This window comes from Poromitra crassiceps (assembly GCF_964638095.1).
Source record: "Poromitra crassiceps genome assembly, chromosome: 9".
NCBI lineage: Eukaryota > Metazoa > Chordata > Actinopteri > Beryciformes > Melamphaidae > Poromitra > Poromitra crassiceps.
In genome coordinates this window covers 20,709,689-20,729,178 of record NC_139630.1, presented here as the reverse complement: position 1 = coordinate 20,729,178, position 19,490 = coordinate 20,709,689, and the positions used below count along the sequence as shown (strand labels likewise).

General features: G+C 45.6%; 3 pseudogenes across 3 annotated transcripts; 2 read left to right on the top strand and 1 right to left on the bottom strand.

Moving 5' to 3' along the window:
* Positions 1-595: 595 nt before the first annotated feature.
* On the top strand, positions 596-6,458 carry LOC310782205 (regulator of microtubule dynamics protein 3 pseudogene; annotated as a pseudogene). The gene is made up of 2 exons: positions 596-1,188; positions 4,931-6,458. The product of its transcript is annotated as a regulator of microtubule dynamics protein 3 pseudogene (transcript).
* A 1,472-nt stretch (positions 6,459-7,930) lies between these two features.
* LOC310782204 (peptidyl-prolyl cis-trans isomerase FKBP4 pseudogene) lies at positions 7,931-9,271 on the bottom strand (annotated as a pseudogene). The gene has a single exon. The product of its transcript is annotated as a peptidyl-prolyl cis-trans isomerase FKBP4 pseudogene (transcript).
* A 5,856-nt stretch (positions 9,272-15,127) lies between these two features.
* Positions 15,128-16,684, top strand: LOC310782203 (dynein regulatory complex subunit 3 pseudogene; annotated as a pseudogene). The gene has a single exon. The product of its transcript is annotated as a dynein regulatory complex subunit 3 pseudogene (transcript).
* Positions 16,685-19,490: the final 2,806 nt, after the last annotated feature.

The following is a 19,490-nucleotide window of genomic DNA, read 5'->3' as shown; positions in this document are numbered from 1 at the left end:
GGCTAAAGAGTCATGCATTTTGGACCTTCGCTGGCGCCACTCTCTTGGTAGATTTCTCTGGTCTGGGTGCTACAGTTATGACATCATCTTACATAGACCAATCACTCATCTTACATGATGACGAATGACAGCTCATGCTGCTATGACATCACCGATGAGGTCATACATCACTGAAAGGACACTGTACTAGTTGGGATCCTTTTCTTCTGTGGTGTTTTATGGCAGTTGGCATCCTTTATGTTATCCTTTATCACAGCCTCATTCTGGATTTATCCATCCACCATTTCCCTAAATTGTCCCATTCTCTTATCTCATTCCTCTTCTGTGGAAGATGCTTTTTTCTGGGGGGAAGGGGGATTTATGACATCACTGATGATGTCACTGATGTCACAATGTCTAGGCATAAGTGACATCCTCAGTTCACATCACATGACATTGTGACCTTACCAAAGTAAGGTACACAAGCCATACCGTTAGCATGATGAGACTTCACAGCAGTATTAGCACCTGGTTAAAGACATAAAAACAGTTCATAACGTTAGGTTATAAGTGCCAGTTAAGTCGCCCTGCGTGTGTGGTTTCACTGTGGGGAAATATGAATGTGCCGTTGGGAAGACACAGGTTGATAGGACTCGCTGTGGGAGCTACAGCCAGCGTGGGCTTGATAGCGTTCATCATCTACAAAGAAGTGAGCAGAAGAAGGTGCCAAAGCCTGCTGCTGGAGGCCCACCTGTGCACCAGCACAGAGGGAGCAGCGCTGCGGCTGGAGAGCCTGGATCACCCTGAGGCAGAGGTGGAGGTGGTGGCGGTGGAGACTGTGGTGCAAGATCTGTCCCCGGAGCAGCTGGCACTCAGGAACCAGCTGGACCAGGTGCTGAACTGTGTGGCGTCGCTGCGCTCCGAGGTGGCTGAGCTGCGCGGCAGCCTGCAGGACATCGTCCTGCAGATCATCCAGGAGGTCAAGAAGGGGATGGAGGTCAGGCAGCGGGCACGGCGGCGGCGGCACTTGGTCCACAGGGAACGCAGTGACTCGCAGAGCTCCAGCTCCATCTACTTCACAGCCAGCCAGGGAGTCTCCAGTGCGTACGATGGAGAGACCAGCGAGGGAGCGTACTGGACAGCTTACGCTGAGTCAGACTACACAGAGCACCACACCAACAGAGAAGATGCCCGGGAGCCGGAGCAGGAGTCTGAGGAAGACAAAAGCTGCGCCATTGTTCCAGGAAACAAAGGAGGGACTGGAGCACACTGATACATGTGCACCTTTTATTAGTGCAAACAGGTGACGTTTGGACACTACTGAAGACACTACTGTGTCTTCATAGACTCTGATGAAGAGAAGCAGGAGCAAGAGGAGGGGAGTGTGGCGCAGGGGACTGCAGTTCCCAGCGGGGAGCTGGCTGCTGCCACATGGTGACATCATACATATTTGTGCCAGTTTGAAAGCAGAAGGCTTCCGAAGTCTATTGCTCACCCACAGAGCACAGTATGGACACAGCAGTTAGTGTAAAGTTAGTAAAATGACTGGTTTAAAAATCTAGTTGAGTAAAAGTAAAAAGCTCATGTAAAATGTACTAAGAGTAAAAGTTGCTCAAATAATTTTGGGGGTATCCCATCTCTCACATACAATAATAAAACAAGAAACACAGTCTTGGGCTTGGTTGATGCTCTGTTGTTGTTTTTTCCATATTTTATTTTGTAATTTTTAGAACATAGAAAACAAAAACAGGCTCAGACAAAAAAACAAACAAACATACATAATATATCAACATTCATGTTACAACATGGCGCTACCAGCTGCAGCAAGGGCTTATGTGCTTGTAAGAGATGTGCGTGGGATCCCATGCAAGGGGTCCATGAAAAGTCCGTTGAGCAAGTTACTTGTCGCTCTTAACCTCCCAAATAGTCCCAAATAGTTGTGAATTTCCTATGCGAATTGGTCCTCAGGAACCACAGTCTCTCCATATGTATAACCCAGACCATGTCCGTCAGCCACAGCTGAAAAGAAGGTGGAGAGGGGGACTTCCACTCTCAGAATGAGTCTCTTGGTGACAGTCGTCTCCTGCGTCAGAGACTGTTGTACAGCCATAGGGAGGAGCAGAGAGGATTCTCAGCAGCCGAAGATGGTGAGTTTTGGCCCAGAATCCAGATAGTGAAGGACAAAACCATAAAGCATGGGATAGTGTATACCCTCTGACACCTGACACCTATCACATAGTGGTGAGACAGAAGGGTGGATCTTGTGCAACCTGGACTTGGAAGCATGAAGACAATGAGTGACCTTAAATTGGATCAGTTGGTTTCTGATGTTAATTGAGCAAAGCTGGACTATAGATAGACTCCTGTCCCATATAATTTCAAACAGGACAACACCAAGTTCCTCCTGCCACGCCTCCCTAATCCTCTCAGTAGGGGCCCTGCAGTCATCAAACAGACACACAAATCTAGAGATAAAATGCCTGGATTGAGGGGGGGTTAACAGCACATCAAAAAAGCATGTTCATTTGGGAGAATGGTAAAATGGTACATGGCCTGCATTTATATAGCGCTTTTATCCAAAGCGCTTTACAATCAGTAGGTACATTCACCCATTCATATGGGAGCAATTTTGGGTTCAGTATCTTGCCCAAGGACACTTCGACATGCAGACTGGAGGAGGCGGGAATCGAACCACCGACCTCTTCTATCCAAAGCGATTAGTGGATGACCTGCTCTACCTCCTGAGCTACAGCCGCCCACAAAACTAGAAAATCACGAATCTTGGATTGAACGTAGTTCCTGACTTGTAGGTATCTGAGCCAGTGCGTGTTGGGCAACTCAAATTTCCTCCTCAGAAGATCAAAGGATGTGAACTGACCATCTATGTATAGGCAGTGGTGTAGTCCCGGCAGAACGCGTGGGAACGGCGTTCCCATACTTCTCCAAGCAGTGTTTTGTGTGTGTGTCAACGTGTGTGTGTATGTGGAGCCAATAAAACGAGTGAATCTGGACAAAGTTGTCATTCGTCTATATTTAAGGTGGGCTGAATGATTCACATGGCATCAACTCGTGAGTCGTGGCTTGAAGGAAGAAGGAAACGTTCCACCTTAAATTTAAGGTGGGCTGAATGATTCACATGGTATCAACTCTGGCTTGAAGGAAGAGGGAAACACTCCACCGGTCCACCTTAACTAGCTAGTAGTGGCATTTTAAGCATCAAAATGTTTTTTTTCTCCCAGTACCTGACGAGATAACAAGTAAAGATGAAAAGGCAGCCTAACATCCTTTCATTTTTCGGACCAGTTGCGAAAAAGGTACGTTTACAATCATTTAGAAACAATGTTAAAAGCTGTTTTGGCACCAGGCAGGCACACGCCCCCTGGGCCAAATCAGCTACACACGGAAGCACACCGGTCCGGTTTCTCAGTTTCTGCACATGCGCAAGCGGTGTACATTTTACTGTGGAGTGCACGTTACATTACCGAGATTTATTTTCAATTAACGCTAATCAAAAGTTAGCGTTAATCACCAGATTGCAATTTGCAACGCCAGAATTCGCCACAAAATGGTAAGTTACTTGCTAAAAATGCCAGCCGCCGTGCCAAATGATCAATTATGCAGCCTTGTGCAACTTGCGTGATGCTTGAGACTTGTTCAGCTTAGCTGTTTGTGATAACTGACTCTGTCATGGGCTACTTCTGCAGTGTCTAGAGGACACAATAAATTATGTGTGTGTGTCAGTGTAGTGTGTGTGCGTGCGGGGGGACCTGTGCGTGTGCTGGGGGAGGGGGGTGTTCCGCAAATAGGTGCGTTCCCTCACTTCTCAAGATAGCACTACACCTCTGTGTATAGGTCTCTGAGGGAAACCAGCCCCTTCTCACTCCAGGCATGGTAATTTTTGTCTGACCATGGGAGCAAAAAAGAATGAATAAAACAAATTGGTGTGAGGACAGAAACATCTGGTAGGCTCAATGCACTCCTAATTTGATTTTGAATTCTGACTGAGTTTTTCACAACAAAACTTAAATTTTGTAAAGTCCCAGGCTGGTGTAGCTTAGAAAATAGCATAGCTGGCCTCCAGAGAGGAGTTGGTGATAGAGCTGGCATCCATTTTCAGCCACAGGGGGGCCCCGAGAGTTAAATTGCTAGGAGTCCCTTGCCGCCAAAACATTAGAGCCGTGACATTGGCAGCCCATTAATAGTGCCTAAACACTGGTAGGGCCAGCCCCCCTTCAGACTTGGGTTTTTGCAAGTGAATTTTCGAAATTCTAGGTTCTCATAATTCCAAACGTAGGACAGAATTATGGAGTGCAAGTCTTTGAAGAAAGCTGGAGTAAGGAGAATGGGAAGGTTTTGACACAGATAGAGGAACCTGGGAAGTGAAACCATCTTAACTGAGTTTATACGGCCAATCCTGGACAAAGGGAGTATCTTCCAGTTTTCTATACATTGTTTAATTCTTGAAATAAAATCACCAAAATTCAAGTTAAATATTACTTTAGGATCTCTGGGTATGGTGAAGGCCAAGGTAGCTGAGATGGTCCTTTGCCAATTTGCCACAGGTTCAGGCTTTATTGGCTGGACTATGAGCAAGAGTTGTCCAATCTATAACCGCAGTAGGGAAGGCTTTATGATGTCACAATATCTATGATATCAGTAGGTATGACGTCATCAGTGATTTATGACATCATCACTGATTTATTACATCACTGATCTTGTCACGATGTCTATGCATAAGTGACATCATCAGTTCACTGGACATCGTCATTGTGACATACTTGTAATTGTCGGGCATGAGCATTGTAGCATAGCAACCAGCCAAACAAATTCCTTAAGTAAGGTAGCCATACTGTACAAGCATTCATGGTTAACAACATATGAAAAGCGTTCAGGTAACGTTAAGTTATATATGCCAGATGAGGTGACCTCCGTGTGTGGTGTCACTGTGGAGAAATATGAACGTACCGTTGGGAAGACACAGGTTAATAGGGCTCGCTGTGGGAGCTACAGCCGGTGTGGGCTTGATGGTGTTCATCATTTACAAAAAAGCGATCAGAAGAAGGTCCCAAAGCCTGCTGCTGGAGGCCCACCTGTGCAGCAGCACAGAGGGAGCAGCGCTGCGGCTGGAGAGCCTGGATCACCCTGAGGCAGAGGCGCAACATCAGGAGCCCGTGGCGGTGGAGGACCCAGAGGCAGAGGCGCAGCAGCAGCAGGCCCTGGTGGCGGTGGAGGCTGTGGTGCAAGATCTGTCCCCGGAGCAGCTGGGACTCAGGAACCAGCTGGACCAGGTGCTGAACTGTGTGGCGTCACTGCGCTCCGAGGTGGCTGAGCTGCGGGGCGGCCTGCAGGACATCGTCCTGCAGATCATCCAGGAGGTCAAGAAGGGGATGGAGGACAGGCAGCGGGCGCATCGTCGGCGGCACTTTGTCCACAGAGAACGCAGTGACTCACAGAGCTCCAGCTCCATCTACTTCACAGCCAGCCAGGGAGCCTCAAGCGTGTACGAGGAAAACACCAGCGTGTACGAGGAAAACGCCAGCGAGGGAGGGTACTCTACGGCCTATGCTGAGTCAGACTACGCAGACCGCAACACCGACAGAGAGGACGACCGGGAGCAGGAGTCTGAGGAGAAGGAAGACCAGAGGTGTGCCACTGTTCTCACGCTCTGCCAGGACGACTCCCAGGAGGAAGTGGAGGAGAGCGTGGAGCTGGCTCAGCTGCTGGCGCAGAGCGACATCCTGCACAGGGGCAATGCCAGTTTGAAAGCAGAAGGCTTGTGTCTGCTGCTCGCCCACAGAGCGCAGTATGGAGACAGCAGGGAGTTTGTGTGGCGACTGGCGCGGGCCTACAGCGACATGTACGAATCCACCGAGGACAAGCGAGAGAAGAAGTCCTACGCAGAGCAGGGTCGCGAGGAGGCAGAGATCGCCCTGACGAAGAATGGCCTGAACGCTGAGTGCCACAAATGGTTTGCGGTGCTCACACGGCTTACCTCACAGTATGAGAGCATATATGGCAAACTGAAGAGCAGCCACATACTAAAGGAGCATTTAGACCGAGCGATCGCCCTCAGAGACGACGACCCGCTGTGTTTCTACTTGCTAGGCCGATGGTGCTATGAGGTGTCCACCTTGAGTTGGCTGGAGAAGAAGGCAGCAGCTGCTCTGTACAAACAGCCGCCCACCTCCACTCTGCACGACGCACTCGAGAACTTCACCAAGGCAGAGGAACTCAATCCAGGTTTCTCCAAGACAGTGAGACTTTACATCGCCAAGTGTCACAAGGAGCTGGGAAACTTTTCTGAGGCGAAAAACTGGACTGAGCGGGCCGTGAAGACACCTACTACCACTAATGATGACAGTGATGAAGCGGCTAAATTGGAGGTTCAGCTCCCAATAAAGCAACCAACCACTGACTTTCCAATGGCGACCAGTAGGTGGAGTCATGCAGAGGATGCCACTGATTGGCTAATTGGCTAGCCAGTAGTGATGCGCGGGTCAGGGTTTTTTAAGGCCCGCCCCAACCCAACCCGTCATTGGAGCCAGCCCGTTAAAATATCTGAAAATTCCGAACCCAGCCCAACCCAGCAGCTCGCAACGGCCAATTTAATGTAATATGTCTCCGGACTCAGGAGGAGCACAGCAGAGCTTCCAAGGTGTGCAAAGTAGCTACTAACTCTGTCTCTCTCCCCTCTCTCTCTCACACACACACACACACACACAGACACTCACATGCTGCCTGCGTGACAACAGTTGTAGCCTACTGCTCTGGATGAGTTGTGCAGCTCCTTTCATGTCGGTCTTCAATTAATCCATGGTCTTCAGATAGCGCGGCTACGCTTCCCCAAAGTGCGAATGGCGTGACCGCAGTGTTTCAAATGGAGGTAGCAGGTATAGAGGTAGGCACTAGGCAGGCTACAGAAACAGTTCTTATTCTTCCCCATTTCTTTTAATTACCTCATGCGCTCTCAATTGGCCATGTTGCAGTAGTAGGCTACTAAACGTAGTAGGCCTAGTGCAGCAGCAGGTGCGCACACGGCTAGATACGGCTAGATACGACTAGACTCGCTGTCTGATTTCTTTTAATTACCTCATGCGCTCTCAATTGTTCACAGCCTACTCACGTTGCAGTAAATTTGACAAATAGATCACAGTCGAGTCCACAACAGAAAATCTGCGGTGGCATTAGTTTTATGGACACTTCAAATAATAATTACAGCGAATAATCCTTCCAAAATGTTTGTTTTGAGAGCACATAGGCTACCTCATTGAAGAGTTTATTTACTCCATGTAGGCTATAGAGTGCAGCAGGAGTCTGTCTGATTGTGTACTGTGTACCTACGTGTGAGAGTTCACGTCTTTAAGGTTAATTACTCTGCGTGTTTCACTGCTATAAATTATTTAATAATGTTGCTTTGTCATGTTCTGAGCCTGCCCCGCCCGCACCCGCGATATTTTCATAATTTGCCAACCCAGCCCGCCTGCGGGGGCGGCCCAGCCCGCGGGACCCGGCGGGTTCTGGGTGACCCGCGCATCACTACTAGCCAGGCTATCCAATCAGTGATCATTCAATCAGACTTGCGCTACAAATAAAGTACACAATCGGAGATTCCCCCTTCCTTCACATCTGGTCAGAAAGATTATATTTCTGTCATACTGTCACTGTGAAATGATATGGTGAGTATATTATGGTGAGTATATTTATTTATTGCAAATCATATATCATCATCTTCATTCATACAGCAATATTTTATGCTTTCACACTCACAGAGAGCCATTGTGACATTTGAGTGCATAGACGTGAGCGCTAGAGCAATATTTTATGCCTTCACAATTACATAGAGGGCCAACAGGCCATGGCCGAAAGAGTGGCCAGGAATGATGATGTCATACCAAGTGGCCAATGTCATGTGTCACCAGTGGCCAGGTCGGCGAGTGCTTTTACCTCTATACTAACCAGAGGCCCCATCACCTTTCTCTTTGCCGTCAGTCATCACCTTCCCTGCCTCCTGCTTTGCATCCCGCTCTGCAAACTTCTCGAACATGTTGGCATACAGGCGCTTGTCCTTCTCATTTTGCTCTTTGATGTGTTTCTGACAAAGGCCCACCTGGCTCTTGGCTGCCTTGTTGGCAGGATACAGTTGAATGACTTGCTGGAAGTCGCCTCTCGCCCTATTAAACTCCTTCATGCTGAAAAGTGCCTCTCCCCTTCGAAACAGACCCTTCTCATTGGATTCATCCAACTCCAGAGCCTTGTCACAGTTTTCCAGAGCATTGGTTGGCTGCTGTAGCTTAAGGAAGCACATGGCCAGGTTCAGATGTGCGCCCAGTCGCAACGCTTTGGCTTTCTGTTCATCCTCTTCCGAGAAACTAGATTCATGTTCCAGCCATGACACAATCCTTTTGTATTGCACCGACGCCTGCTTGTACTTTCCGTCCTTAAAGCATTGTGTTCCCTTCTCCTTGACGATGCCGCTCTGTTCCAGTTTCTCTGCTATGTTCATCTCCCAAGACTCCTTTGCCTTCTCAAAGGCTGCCAGTTTGATCGTGTACTGTAGTGTGGCTCCACCAGGAATGTTGTACTTTGTGTTTCCTCCATTTCCAAAGCCATACTTAGGCTTAATATTGAAGAGAGACTCCTCCCCCTGCTCCATAGCCAGGATAGATTTCTCCACTCCAGGTGGAAAGCCGAGATTCTCTCCATCTCCAATGTCAAACTTCACTTCTCTCTGGTCAAACACACGGCCCTCACAGGTTCCCACCACAGTTATGTCAACAGCCGCTCCTTCATTGGGCTTGGAGTATCCCTGGCCTTTGGTGATCATGTGACGGATAATTCCTCCATCCTCCTCTTCAGTTAGATCCTCCCCTCTGAATTCAAACAGCTCCACCTGGAAAACCAGTGTGGCATTGGGAGGTATCTTGGGTGGGCTGCCTGCAGGTCCATAAGCGTACTCTGGCTTACAGATGAGCTGGCTCAACTCCCCCACTTTCATTGTGGCAACAGCAATGTCCCATGCTTTTATCACCTGACCTTTGCCCAACTCAAAGGAAAACATCTCTCCTCGGTCTCTACTCGAGTCAAACGGAGTACCATCCAGCAGTGTGCCCACATAATGTACAAACACTTTGTCCCCGGTCATGGGCAGCTCCGTGCCTGTGCCTTCCCTTTTCACCAACTTTAGAACACCCCCATCTTGTTTCAGCGTGATATCCTCTCCCTCCATTGGGATGATATCCTCTCCCTCCATTGGGATGCTGCGTTGTCCTTCACTGGTCTCCTCTGCAGTCATTGTCGTGGTGTGCTGGTTCAATGAGCTATGACCAAGATTCGTACAATGTATAACCTCAGGAGGGAAGGATTTATGACATCACGGATGATGTCACAATGCTATGACATCATCAGTGTCTGTCACAAATCACTGAATCGTAAGCGCTCGAGTGACATCACTGATGACATCACAATTGCTTGAGTGACATCACTGATGATGTCACAGTGGGATTTTATCAGTGGAATTTATGACATCACTGATGATGTCATAGTGAGATTTGACATCACTGATGTCACAGTGGGATTTATGACATCCATGGGATTTATGACATCACTGATGATGTCACAGTGGGATTTATGAGCCCTAGCTCCCATTTATATACTGATGATGATAATCCTATAGTAGGGCAATACTACTCTGACATAGGATTTCCCCTGATGTTGTATTACAGAAGCAAATCCTAACTAACTTTATAGGAATTCTATCTTATCTTACTAAATCCTATCTTATGTCTGCTTAGGAAATTCTAAGTACCCAATCCAACATTGGTTATCAACTTTTATGCCTGTTACCTAGCAACAGACACTACTTCCTCATTTCTCAACTGGTGGATGTAGCTAGTACTGCTAACTTTGGTATGCTAACACTAATACAGTACTGTGTTAGGCTAACTGTTTAAAGAGATACTCAACACTCTTTCCACTTTTTTCTGCTGAAAACCAACTTGGAAATGAGCTGTGTTCTTGATGAATCCAGGTCAAAGTCCTGACATAGATCCCGAAAAGGCAAAAAGGCCAGGTGTAGACTCAAATTTCCCTCTCTTTCTATTGGCAAAGCTGGATCAGTGACATCACCAAACCCAGCCCGCCCATCTCTCGTGCCTAGGCCCCTCCCAGCCAAAGTTTATAAAAGTGGCTGCACACCACGCTGGGCCTATGGAGTGTGGAGAATTGTTGAATAGAGAGCGAGAGAGAGAGAGATTTGTGGAGCGTTCTGATTAGAGTGCATAGTGTAAATTGTAGTTGTGTGTTTGTAGTATTTAGTAGTTTAGGTTTAGTTTTAGAGTACGTCAGATAGCCTAGGTTGTGTTTGTTTGTAAAAAAAAAAAAAAGTTGAGTCTGTTGAGTTTAGTTTAGTGGCCAGGGACAGGTTAGAGATAGTCATGGGTCGAAAGTGTTGTGTTCCCGGGTGCAAAAGCTACACCGGTGTGCAGTGCATCAGTTTCCCGGAGACTCGGCTGCGACAACTGGGCCTAGCAGCTCCGCTGCATCAAGAGGGTGTTTGGCTGCAATCCTGCATCTTCCCCCGGATAGTTTCTCTAACCCACTGCCCCGGTAGGACAGCGCCGGTGTCACGGCCACCACCAGCAATATGCTGTGTTGTTTTACGTGAATATTTCGGCTGGTTAGAATGCATTTCAAGAAACTGCTCTAGCTTTCATTGCAAAACTTCGGCCAATGCTATTAGCAAACTCCTGTCTGCCTGTCATCACGCTAGCATATTAGCCAGGCTAATATGCTCGAGGATAATTTAGCTTCGAGCTACACTGAATAACACAGACCCTGACAGCTTTGACTGGTGCTGGCTCACCCCCCCAATGGTCCTGATGCATCCATACACTTCTATTATCTTCAGATAAAGGTTGTAAGCTCACCTGTAACTATCGGTGACATTCCTGATACATCCACTTCCATGATCTTTAGACATATGTTGTAAACACATCCCAGTGTATCGGTGACATTTTGGAACCCTCAGTAGGCTATTGTGCTAATGCTAGACTATGCTAACGCTAACTTTCACAGGCTTAGTTTTATAACTTTTACCTGCTCCTCCTGCACATCACAGCACAGGCTAAATGATGCGACATAAATATACATTATGTAAAGTCATGGCATAAATGTGTTTTTATTGAAAAAGTGTGCATGAATTAAACTAAAGTCTTGTTGGAGTGGACATCACAGTGCAACCGTGTTATTTGTCATCAAACTTCCCACTTCACTATAACGTGTTGTATTTGCGAGGGGTGAGAGGAGACAGGTGAGAGGAGACACCCCATCGCTGTATTACCCCCATCGGTTTACATTTCATTTAATTGTATTTTGTCCAATATTCAAATATTCCAGAATTGCATGTTGTGTTAAAAATAAATATGATTTCTATCTAACACTTTTTAGCCTGATTTGAGTGTTTACTTGTAAAAAGATATGTCGCCTCAAAGGTTTCTGGGAAATATCCAAACAACGCTGGTGGTAGGGAGGGGGGTGGTCGATGGGGACAAACAGGAGCAGCAGATCCGTTCACAGCGGTAGTGTACGCACTCATGCGCAAGCAGGAAATGCACAGAGCTCTGCCATTGGTTCTGAAATTTGCCCGCCCCACAAAAGTTCATCCTATCCAAATGTGGAGTGGGCGGATTCGAAAGCCTGAAAACTGCCCGCCCTTTTTTGAAAAACTGACATGACTGACGGCTGAGTGATCCCTCTGATTTGTTGGGGTTGAATATCTCTTTAATTTTGATTGCTAATGTTAACTTTCAAGATGAGCCAAATTGCTGATGGCTGTTGCTACCTCGGTTAAATTACTGCGTGACTTGGCAGGCTGAGATATTTTTGGTATGTCGGCCACTTCACTTTGGAAATCTCCCTAGGCAAAATAACAAATGCTGGATCTTCGGCTAACTGCAGAATCATGTCCCGAGGAGCCTGTATCTATTAATGAGTGTTTTGTCAAAGTGCAGCACATCGTTCAGGTCCAGCATGTGCCTTTCAGGCAAATAAGTTACACCTGTGGACATTTTGTTAGTTTTGTAAATGTAATAAAAGCAGAGCCATAACGTTTGAGATTCAAGTTAGCAAAACAGTTTGCCTAACTATAAGCTCCAGTTGAATTTAGGACAGCGGGTATCTTGAAGTTAGGAGAGTTTTTTAAGATTTTGGTGAAATTAGGATGCTTCTGTAGTAACACATATCTTAAATTAGGTTGGGAATATTGACTTAGGAACTGTTCATCTGTAATGGGCATTTTCCTAAATCAGGTTCTCAAGGCTCAAGGACTCAAGATGGAACATAAAAGTTACACGCAAACAAGTTTCAAAGTACCGAAATGTAAATTTATTTGGTAAAGGTGCGTTCACACCGACCTATTAAAGTTTTTCGCTGGCATCGAGTTTACATACAAAGTCAATGCAAGCGAGTGATTGAGTGTATATTCCTCCGGGAGAAAAAACGTTGGGCGTCCGAGCGACAGAGACAGAGCGATAAGGCGAAAATTTGCTCGCCCAAGATGAAATATCCCAACTCGAGCCAAGTTTCGCTGCCAAAAATTGCTTGCTGCTCAACGCTGATTGGCTGCCGTGTGAGTCAAGGATCACACTGGCACCGCTGGTATACTGACAGCTGACATGAAGTTAAGTCTGTACTACCGGTATAGATCACTGGTATAGATATATTTATATATAGATATATAGATAGACAAGCTCGCGTTAGGAGCACGCTGATAGGCTTAGCTTGTAAACAACTACAAACATCATGACATTGCCTTTTCATCCTGTTAGCCCTAGATGTCCGTCAGTTCTTTTGCCTGTTGACGAGCGATTTAAACACAGCGACAGAGCGATTCCAAAGGGTTGAATCGAGCGATAGGGAGAAAAATAAATATTTTGGTGTGAACACAGCTTAACACATTCACTGCCAGACGTTTTTTTTTTACTGTAGTTAGCTTCTGCCAGAGGGGTTTTTTGAGGATTCTGGCTCATCTTTCAAGACCCGAGGATTCTTTTCTGCTAAGATTTTGTGAACACACAATATCTCAAAAGAACTAATAGAATGTGTGCTTTCTCTGTCTAAAAGAGTTAGTTTGTAGAGTTAGTAGTTATGTAAGCATTAGCAGTTGAATACAGCATGGTTTCAGCGTCAGAAAAATTATTCAGAGATAAACGGCTTTTTGTGAAATTCGATAGAACAGTCACTTTAACCATTCATTTTTGGCATCAGTAAGAGTCAGACATCTAAACAATAGTTTTGAACAGTAATTTCCTCCATAACAGCAGGAAACCCCCCTCTGCTTCCAACTCCTCCCTCCGTGGGCGTTCTTCTTGGCTGCAGCGGCCGTCACAAGCTTGTCACCAGTCTCACTGCTTTGCTGCTGCTGCTGCCTGTCTGCGCGGCCGCTGTTTGAGGAAGTCTGGATGGACTCGCTCGCTTCTTGGAGTTTTGGTTGAGAGAAGCTTTTGCGATTCTGGTCATATTTATGCTGCGTGTTTCAAAGTGTGTTCCACCTGTAATCTATTATGCAAATTTGCAATCCCGCATCGCCAGCAATCAGCGCGAAAACGAAAGCGTTTTCCCCCATCCATTTTCATGAGAATGGCTGCTTTTTGCTTGCCTTCCTCTAGTCAGGAGAGCACTGTCGCCACTTAGTGGCTCGGTGGAATGGGTTGTAAACGTTCGGTGGCTCCAATAATTATATAAGAGATGTAAAAGGGTTAGATGCACATCCCACGGTCAAAAAAAAAAAAATCATTTTTTTTGACGTATTAATACGTCATTGGCAGTCAACCGTTGGATTATTTTTGACGTATTAATACGTCATTGGCAGTGAACGTGTTAACAAAAAAAAGGAGGAAGTGAATGGTGGACCCCCAGGGGCTCTAATAATGGAGAACTAAGCTACACATCGAGTAGCCCCTCGCCCACAACGTCAACAGGAGTAAATTTAACGAGAACAAAAGTTAACGTAACCAGTGCATGAACAAAACTAGCAAAACACTTGTAGCCTGTGAGAGGAGACAGGGAAACATTCAGCTACCACGACGTCATCTGATTCGCCAACAAGCCAACAAGCGGCACCTGGAATGAATGAAAAACAAAGACAACTTGCAACGAGGAGGAAAAAAACACAGAGGTGCCGGAAGAAGGACGTGACTAAATGTAATAAGAATATAATGACACCGGCCGTATCACGGTAAGCCACACGCACAAATACAATATAAGGAATATAAGAAGACAATAAACAACGCAGTTGTAATACAGGTCCTAATTACCATGGTTACCAAACAGTTAAGATAGGATTTTCAACTTCGGAAGTTAATAATATTTTGGTGGTTTCATTGTCAGGTATTTTGACTCTTGACTGTAAGAGGGCCAATGAAGTCTTCATTAAGAAGGTCCTCATGTTCTCTGAAACGGATTGTGTTGAGTAGTTCTGCGTATGTTCTGTCGTTGCCTTGGCGATGGTTCTGTCCCAGTGTTACACAGTTGAACATCTGCCAGAGATTGAAGATATGGAAAACATCTTTAAACCTGCCAAACTTGGGCTGTTTGAAAGATGTAGTTTCCTCGAATGAGCTTGAGTTTCATGAGGTTGCCTGGTTGCTACATGACGCACATGGTCCTGGGCCGAATTTTCCCTTGTTTATAACCTCAGGCCACTAGATCTCTATGAGATCATCAGTGGCCTTGCCACTTTCTATTCTGGGGACAAAACAGAGGGAGTTTATGAGTACATGGCCACTGACTATCATCAATGTCAATTGGGCCAAATGGACATCGATGATACTCGGAGGCCATGTTCTATAAACTGCCCTTTATGGACGTGGTTACCTTCTTATAGACTCCTCGTCCCCTAGTGGCCATGCCGTAAAGGTATAGGCAGTAGATGAGCAATGCCCTCAAGAACAGGTGCATCGCCAAGGAGGAGAGCATTGTTACATCATCAGTGAAGTTATAAAACACTGATGATGTCACTGTTTAGTCACTGATGTCACAATGTGTATGCATAAGTGACGGTGATTTACGACACTGATGATGTCACAATGTGATCAATCTTTCCCTGCTGAAGCTATAAGTAGGCCCGGTACGTAGCATCCACTGATGCCAGATGATTAGGCATTGTGGTAAGGTTGAGCCCAATGTGGTGGATGAGGAGATGCTGAAGAATGCAGTGAAGGAGCAAGGCCCTCAAGGAGAGGCCAGGCGCATTGCAGAGGAGGAGAACATTGAGAGGGGCATCTGCTTCAATGAAGTCCTCCAGCTGCGTCTGGCATACAAACACATTATGAAGATAGACCACTTATGGGAATTCACATCCCTGACCAAGCTTGAGCTGAACAACAACAGCATAAAGAAGATTGAGGGACTAGATTGTCTCACCAATCTGATGTGGCTTAATCTGTCAGTCAACAGCATAGAGAGAATTGAGGGTCTGGAGTCGCTGGTGGAGCTTGAAGTTCTGAATCTGTATAACAATAGAATTTCTGTCATTGAGAACATGGGCAATCTTAAGAAACTCACTTTCTTCTCCATCGCAAATAACCTCCTGGACCAGTTAGATAATGTGATTTACCTCAGAAGGTTCAAGAACCTGCACACCCTCAACCTGTCTGAAAATCCCATCTGCAAAGAGGAGAATTACACATGTTTCATTGCTGCCTACTTCCCAGACTTGGTGTACCTAGACTACAGGTTACTTATTATTGATGAGCAGACACAAAATCTGGCATATGCCAAATACCAGGATGCCATTGAAGTAGGATGCAAAGAGTTTCAGGAACAGGCTGTGGAAACTAGCCAGAGCCAGGATCCTGAACTACAATTGCACAGGGATGCCTTTGTGGAGTTCCTGAATGGTTCCTATCTGTTTGATAGCATGTTCGCAGTTGATCTAGAGGCAGATAAACTGCACCGCCTGCCTGGAGTGGCTGATCTGATTCAGACATTTGAGCAGCAGCTGGTGGAGCAGTGTGTGCAGCTGTTTAAAACAGGCCTGGATGAGCACAAGCAAAGAGAAACAGAGGTAAAATTGTTCTTGAGTGGTGAAAAACAGGCCGTGGCAGACAACCGGCAGAGAGCAGCACAGATGGCGTCAGATTTTGAGCAACACAGCAGAACGTGGTTAGCGGAGATGTGGCAGGGACCACAAACAAAACTGTTGGACTCTGAGCTACTTCAAATCAGCGAGAAGATCAGTCTCTACAGCAAAGAGATCGACCACCTTTGTGACAGTCTCATGTCCATGGAGATACAGCTGGTCATCCAGCTGGAGGACATCACCATAGACTTTGAGATGAACATCTTGGCCATGGTCAATAGCTTCCTTGAAACTGTTCAAGGAATATTTGCCGAGTGTCGGGATCTGGAGAAGAGCCACCATGAGAAGATTGCTGCGGCAACTGAGGACATGACAGCTGAAGTGAGAAGACTGTTTACAGACAAAGACCTAGTGATGCATACACTGGCTGCCTCACACAATACCCACCTGCTGAAGATCAACGATCGAGAGAACCTGCTAGTCAAACGGATCAATGCCTGGAAGGCGGCCCTCTTTAAAGGGATCCAAGACAAGGAACTGAAGCGGCACCGCAAGCGAATCTCAGAGATACAAAACTACACAAACTATTTGAAGGATCAGATGGAGGAGCAGGATGCAGCAGGATGATCAGTGAGACGCAAAAATCAGAATCAGAATAATAATCAGATAAATATCTAATAAGTAAATATCTAAAAGACAAAATCATAACATTGCAAGTGCAGTCTAATATGATACACCAATAGAGTGTTAAGTAGACATTAAATATGAATTTACCCGTCCAAGTTAAATAGGCATTAAATAGGAATTTACAGTCCAAGCGGTGTGCGATGTAGTTAAAACATCGGCTTTGTGTACTATACTATATAGTATACTAGTATAGAATAGTGTATACTATACCAGTGTTCTTCAACCACTGGGCCGTGGCCCACTGGTGGGCCTCAGAGTGCCAAATCATTTATTTGGGAAGGTGGTCCTCAGAAATGTTTTAACAATCAGAAGTGGGCCTTGAATTAAAAAAGGTTGAGATCTCCTGTACTATACAGTATATAGCATTATTTTCTCTGACTGATACTCTACTCTCCCCAGCAAACCGCAACATAAAAAAGTAGCCTATACCTAGTGCTCCAGGTGTCTGGAGAGATCTACGTCTTGTGCACAACTCTTAGAAGTGGTTAACGACTGCCCCCCTAAGACCAAAACAAAATGCGTGACTGAATCTGAATTGACCAACCACAGATGGCGTGACACAACTTTTGAACGATGCACCAATGCACGCAGAGAGCTGGACTTCCCTTATCAGCCCAGCCAATCAGATTTTACCGTAGGAATTCCTACTTCAAATGTAGCCTTGGGTGGGAAGGCTACATTTACGTCTCATCTGTCCCATTCTTTCTTTAGATTGGCTTAAATAAAAATCACATTTCATTCAAAAACATGTTTCATTTATTTTACATGGGAGTTTCTCTGCGCCTCACTTGGAACACTCTGGCACCCCTCAGGGTCTGGTCCACTGAGATAAATAAAGATGGAGGCCATGTCTCTATATTCCTCACAGTATTCTCTGTTGAAGCTAAAATCCACCAGATTTGTTATCCGATTCTACGCAGGAGTTCCGTTGAGTTACAACCTGTGTGAGGTCCCCGCCCCTCTGAACTTTTTTATGTAGAGCTGCTGGTTCTAGTTTTGCAGTGCATTGTGTATTTATATACAGTCAATCCTCTCTAGCTCTGTAAATATGGCACTTTAAGTTCTAATAATCTTTGTCTCGCCAAAAGTAACCACTAGGCCAGTTTATGAAATCAGATTCTCGTTGTCGGAGATTGAGCTCCTAGCTGCCCTGGGGAATATATATATATATATATATATATATATATATATATATATATATATATCACAACTTTGTCACTTCGTGTTCAAAACGCCAGCTGTTTTACCTGCTCAAAATAGTCTGACTCACCTGGTCAAACCTCGTTTGACTCACATTATGAGTCAGACTAGGTTTATGAGTCACAGGAAGTGTAAATACGATCGGAACTTCTGATTGTATTTACACTTCATGTTAGTCTCTCAAGCCAGTTGGTCACTTCTACATAAGGTAAATAGGAGTTTAGGTTAGTCCTTTGCCTTTAATTTTTGTTAGGGAAGTTTAGGATTGGGGATGAGTTCATTCTGTTTGTTGTGTCTGCTCAGAAGTCAAAATAAACTGTCTGCTACTTTGTGGACTTTTGATCCTGGTTCAGCTGGCCATTCTCAGGAGTGGGAAGAGTCGGGGCACTCTTGAGTTAGGCTACTAGGCCAGTTTGTAACAAGTCAATGCTTTGATTGATAGTTTGGTTGACTAATGATGAGTGGGAATGAATTGATGTTGGCGTTCATTGCATGATCAAGTGTTCCAAACAACAGCACTCACCTGCTGCTTTTTATTTGAGACGCTGCTGACATGTTTGCCGTTTACTAGTGCACACGCGCGCGCACACACGCACACACGCGCACACACGTTCACACACACACACACACACGTGCACACAGCACACACACGCACGCACGCACGCACACACACGCACACACACACACACGCACACACACGCACACAGCACACACACGCACGCACGCACACAGCACAGCAGCCAGGCAGTGACAATAGCCCAGGTTAGATAGATGGAACCCTGTGGAGCTATAAATCACGCTCTTATTAACCCATGGGCAAGTGAATATTAAGTGACACAGGCCTCGGGGAGCAGCAACATGAGGCGGCTTTACGTGACCTGTTTCATTTTGCCTTCAGTCTACACACATGGTCACAATATGCCCCGGAATCCACAGCTCACGACAGGATGTGGTATTTGTTCATAAAATTAAAAATCATTGAAATACTTTTCTTCAATATTTATTGATTGATTGATTGATTTCTAGAACAGTGGTCTTCAACAGGGGGTCTGGGGCCCCCAGGGAGTCCGCAGAGGTACTGCAAGGCCAATTTTTGTCAGTTGTTTGTGAATTTCTTTTAAATGTATTTTAGACGAAAATAATATTGAGTAAACTCCAAGCATTAAAAGGCAATAAATAAGGTACTTTTGACAAAAATAATTTACAAAGCGATGATGAAACAATTATGCAAAACGCATTATTCGCTCCTTGCTTTTTTAATGTAATCTATTAATAAAAGGAGGTGTCAATCCTGATATCCAAGTGTCAATCCTGATATCCTGGTGTGCGCTGGATTATAAATGTTATTATAGGCCACATTTAAACACCATTTTAATTTATTTTCCATCATAGGGGTCCCTGCTCTGTTTCTCTGTCAACCAAGGGGTCCTTGGGCTGAAAAGGGTTGAAGACCCTTGTTCTAGAATTACAGCAATTATCAGGACATTATGGTTGTGCCGAATCTTAACCTATTGTAATGTTGCCGTCATGGTAAGTCACTCTGGAT